A 6000-nucleotide genomic window follows, 5' to 3' on the forward strand; every position below is an offset into this window, starting at 1 on the left:
CACAAAGCTAACACGCAAAGTTACAGCCCCCACGTGGCCCGCAGCCGGCCGCCAGAGTCCGCAGCTGCAGAGCGAATCTCCTCTGTTTAGTGCAGAAAACGCAGCACAGCACACTACTGCCAGCAAAAGCAGAATGCCGAGACGATAGTGCAGAAACTACAGTCGTAACTGGAGATCCTTCTTTTATCATTTCTGATCCTGCACCATTACAAAGTGAAGGGGTCAGGTTCTTGACTGTATCACAGCTGAAGGTTTTACTAGTCCATCGTCTAGTTTTCGTTTTTTATTTAACACGGGCACCTACGTCAGAAGGGAGTGAGCTTAGTGAATGTTTATGAAGCAGCTGGAGAGTTCTCTGAAGCAGCACAGCCCAGAGGAACATGTGTTCTGAGGTGAGGATTTTTAACCGTCCAGCTCGCGCAGATCTCAACAGGAATCGCGTGGAATCACATTCCTCACCCCTTACGGAGCTGAACAAATCATTAGACAAACATGACCAATCAGCCACATGGAGAACATGGCAACAACAGGCAATACTCATGGCCATAGGTCAGAATCGGTACTCCACCAGCTTGGCTCGATCATTAATAAACTTCTGAGCACCACTGACGTGTTCCTTCGGCATCCTGTTTTATTGTCCCCAGTGGGTCTCCCTGATCATCAATCAGATGTGTGCATGTTTTCTGGTCAATGGTTTTAAACCCAAGCCCTGATTTCAACACCCTTTTCCTGAAGAACCCTGTTTCATCAAGTACTCTCTTTCTGGCCACAGAGGAAGCAAAAAGCAGCACGTTTCACCTCTGTGAGGGCATGAAGCAATATTGGCAAGGTGCAGATCCATCATTTTTCTCAGTTGTACAAGTACTAATGACTCATACAGCCTCACAGCTGGGCAAAAGTAAATATTTGCATAATATCCCCTGCTCAGCTTTCATAGCAAAAAAACAGCGACGGAAACAAGAAACTGAAAGCTCCAGAACAGTTCTTTGACTGTATGAGAGACCCAAAGATTTGTCTGCAACACTAAATTTCTTGAGGACATACAATTATTTGCTGATGTACATAAAACCCTGAAAAAAAAAAACATAATCCAAATCAGGAGCTGACAGCTGCTCTACTGACAGCCCTGGTGAGCCATGAAGCTCAAGGGGCCTTCTTAAGTTCCAGGTTCCAAACCCTGGTGCTGATGCCTTGGCAACACACTTTTTAGAGATTAAGTAAGTCATTCACTGCCTATACTGCCTCTGGGAGAGAGCCCGGAATTCAGCCAGCCTCAGACAGTTGGGATTTAAGCATAATTATCCTCTAGTGGAGAAGATGAAGAAGGTGAAAGGCAGGGTGACCTGCAGGACCTCTCCCTAATATTCCAGAAGAAGAGGAAGGGACCCCTGAAGAGACCCTAAACCTGTGTGACAGCAGTTGTTTGCTAATTTCCAGTGCATATTTAATTTTTAAATATAAAACAAACAGTGTACGTGGAATGTCTTGCCAAAGACTTTTAAACTACTCACCCACATGTTTTCCATCAGAGCACAGTGCAGGTGTAATAGGATTCCCAGGGCCGCAGTGTCTCTTTCAATATGTTCAGAACATGCTGCTGCTGACTGTTATGAGGAAATGTTTCCAGCTGGGCTCTTTGGTTTACTTGAGAAAGGCCCAAAAGGCGCAGCTTCTTAAATCTGATATTATTTATTTGGGTGATATTACTTATGTGGGTATCATCGGGAGCGATCTCTGTCAAGGCACACGCTGCGGTTACTTGTTTCTGCAACAACACGGACAAGTATTTGACTTTGTCTCATGTCTTCTGAAAACTAACTAAATGAATCAAAACCAAGGACAGCAATTCCATTACATAAACCAAGAAATAAACGCAATGCAAACCTGTTGAGAGAAATGATTTAAATCGCATACAGCATTTCAGATGACATCTGTGACGTCAGCTTCCATAGGCCGTGTCACAGAAACCGATAAGCAACAGTAACCATGGGGGGGCGGGGCCCAGTAGGTAAGTCAAACACCTACAGCTATTTAACATATTCGCAGCTAATTTTTTACTTTCGAATAACGTATTCAGTCTTTTAAAAGGTAGCAAACCTGTTATTGTGTGTTGTTTATTAAAGTATTGGGTATTTTCATTGATGTAATGGTGTTTAAGAGAGATGCTCAATTAATGTAATCTGACTCAGGATCCAAACACCACATCGCCAAAATACAAGACAACGATGGCTAACCAGGCATAAAAAAATTAATTGATCTCCCAAAGTTACTAGGGTAAAAATATTTTCAGGCGGGGAAAATACGTTGTGTTGTCTTTGCTCATACCTCAGCCACCCGTTGAGCAACTTTTCCGATAACCGTGTGGTCAGTTGTGGTTTATCCCGTGGGCCTACATCCGAAGTATCAGAGATGGCAATTCAACCAGGCAATCCAGCATACAAAGGCGGCATCATTCAGGATGTGTCCAAACAGTTGACATACACACGATTAAATAAAACAACATTTGGGACGACATTTGTGATGTCAAGTTCTATAGGACACGTAATAGAAACGCGTGAGTAGCAGTCATAGAGGAAGAATTGAATAATCATGATTTGATTATATTGTTACCATTAATTTTCCACAAACGCCGTATATTGTCCAAAATAACTTAAATGTTTCTGGAGTCAACTGTTTACTGTCGATAGCCCACTAACAGACGGATTTTCAAAGGAACAAATCAATGCCACGAACGTATTTGCATTTAAATTCACTTGTCGATTTTCAAAAACACGTGAAGGTGTGTTGCAGCTTGCTAGCGACGAGCTCCGTTCAGTGGGCATGGTGGTAGTCGGCGCGCCCTGCACGTCAATTTGACAAACGCCCTTCGTTAGGCGAATGCTGGCAAGAACCATCCTGAAAACGGAATTTATACACCACGTGTGGAGTGTTTGGATATAACTATGAAACGAATTAATAGGAAAATATTGATTCCGCAAACAGCCCTTTTTGACGATGCCATCTTTTAATATTACAATACTTCCTAATACTTAGATACACGCTTTTTAATCCTACAACTGTTGGTAGTAACTACTCCTGCTACTACTATTACTGCTACAACTAATAATACTTGCAACTATCTAGCTATTAGCAAAGTATGGGGGAAATAGCTTGCAGTAAAACCATTTGATCACAAGCTGAAAGTTTGTACTAACATTTATTATTATTATTATTATTATTATTATTATTATTACTCTCCCAGACCATTAACCAGTGTGAATCAACATTATCAGAAAAACTAAAAAGCGATGGACCATTTCAATTGTCCACTAAAATGGAGTGAATGTTAATTGCTCCCCTTTCTTGTAGAAAATATTGAACTTTTTTTTTTATAATTTTGGCTGGTCATTCATTTGACAAGCTATAGCGGACAAACTTTCACGGCTTATTGGTCACGATACATTCGTTTAAAAACCAATTGATGTGTTTGTTAGATACCAAGGAAATATTTAAAATGAAGAAAATCCACCTCGCGGCCCCTATAACTCAAACAATTTCGAAGCGCAGTAGTTTCGTTACTATAAGAGGCACACCTTATAAGTTATTCTGGAAAAGAGCGTCTGTTAAATGATAATGACATGTACATTTTGCTGGTGTGTTGCTGCTTGTGACGTGTACTGTGAAACCTGACATCACATGTGTCATCCGAAGCGCTGTCTTATTTAAATCGTGTTAATGTCAGGACTCTTTTTTTCCTGATTCACGTTACCTTTGCAATATGGATTAGGCCTATCTCATTGAATTGCTTTTTTTATCTTCGGAAGACGTGCGGCCGAGGTTTGTAGATGGGCCGAAGTCTGGAGGTTGGCCAAGGTAAATGAATGAATGAATGAATGTAAACATGTCCAAAGGTGAACTTACTCTTTAGGCTTGTCAACTAAAAATAATTTTCACTGGCCAACGTTATTGTAATTTCCCTCAAGGTTGCGCATGTCATGAATTGGCTGGCTAGCTAAGTTTGCTGGTAAAAATGACCTATCTGGTTACACAATGACTGGCTTACTGCCTACTAATATGCTGCGTAGTAGCCTAGGTGCTCTATACTGTTTTTAGTACACGTCTCTTGTTTTGTACATTTCTTGCTGATTTGTTAAAGGCGCTTTGCAATTTAACATTTGAAGTCGCTCTGCATAGGAGCGTCTGCAAAATGACAAATAAAATGACATCAGTAAGTACGCAAGTACACAGTATGCATCGATTGTGAACGCACTGGTCTGTCAGAATTCTGATTCATACAGTAGAACAAACGCAAGTGACAGTTGACAGTTGACAATTGACCTCATGGTTACTGTTGCTTCTAGGTTTCTGTGACATGGACCATGGAACCTGTCATCATAAGTGTTATCCGAATTGCTGTCTTGATTTAAATCGCGTTACCGTCAGACCTTTATCCATTTGTATGGACAAATCCATGCAGTAGTGTTATTTTGTGATGACATAATTTAGCCAGCCAGCTCATGGTAAGGACGATAGGATAACTGGTAAGTGGTTTAGATAAGCTAACCTGCTCGTAAGTTAGAAACCCAGATAGGCTAATAGTCAAATAATGCAAGCTATGTAGTGTTGTCTGCATTACGTTATTGTCATTTAACCAGCGCTCTTATTCATAGCGACTTGCATGTTATCCGTTTATACAGCTGGGTACAGCAGCCCCAGCAGGGAATAGAAACAGCAACCTTTGGGTTGTAAGTCCTGCTCCTAACCACTGTGCTATACTGCTATCTGGGTATTTTAGTATTATGGCATTATCACGTTATTGGATTACATGTTTTGAACATTTCCCTCATGTACACTACATACATACAGTAGCAACAGATGACTTCAAAAACAGCACAACCCCACGTTTGATACCTTTGAACCGCACGCGTCATCTGTCTGTAAAATCAAAAACAAGTATGTTGAATTCTATGGTGTAGTAACCGCGCCTGACGTCTCCGTAGTTACTGGCATGGTTTTTTTTTGTGATGTGGCTGCGATCACATGTGATGGGCCTTACGTCACAGGTGACCTCCGAATAGTGGTGGCATTTAAACAGTGTTACAGGAAGAACTTTGTTCATTTTTGGATACATCCTAATTGAGATAAGCTTTGCTTGTTGGGTATTCTGGTTGATTTGCTGCCTTTTCATTTACCGCTTGATTTTGCTTTGGGGAAAAAAACTGAACAAAGTCTGTGACTGAAGTTGGGATAACCTAAACCTAAAGTTCATTTAATCCAAAGGTGAGTTAATGCTATTTTGTGATGGGACTGACTTGGTCACACAGCTAGGCTATTTTCCACTGGGATAGATGACAACTCAAGTGCTTTTTTTTACCTTTTTGGGCTGTGTACTTTCATCTACGAGTAAAATATATTGATGACATACTTTGTAGTTATGCGTAAAAGTAAAGCATTGTCATCAGCTGGTCTCTGCCCCTCCGTGCTTACTGTTACTCATGGGTCTCTGTGACATGGGTTATGGAACCTGACATCACAGGCATCATCAAAATGGTTAACTAATTTAAATCGCGTTACTGCCAGAACTAACGTTATGAACTTGTCACCAAGATTAAAATTAATAAGGTTCAGGGGAAAAAAAAACACCAGAGAAAACATTGATGATGGTGCTACAAATCTCAGGGGGAGAATCCAGAAACACAGTGTCCATCTTTAAGGCTGTTTTTGACTGTATCAATCATCTGTTGTGAAAATAAGTTGAACATTTTGATGAATTCCAAGCCCAGTCATGACCACAAGCCAGTGTATCCAGCCATTGGCCATGACCTCAGTGCTGGCCACCGGGCTACAGTGCACCAGCTATGCATGGGGGAATCAATGGGAACTGTTCTGCACCTAATATCAACATGGCTAGTACAATTTCCACCAGTCTAAAAATGGATTCGACCACATGAATTCCCACAGACCCTGCAGACGCACAGCACGATCAAGCACACGAGGAAACAAGACAGAAACGCACGTCTT

Source organism: Megalops cyprinoides, chromosome 21, assembly GCF_013368585.1.
Source record: "Megalops cyprinoides isolate fMegCyp1 chromosome 21, fMegCyp1.pri, whole genome shotgun sequence".
Taxonomy (NCBI): domain Eukaryota; kingdom Metazoa; phylum Chordata; class Actinopteri; order Elopiformes; family Megalopidae; genus Megalops; species Megalops cyprinoides.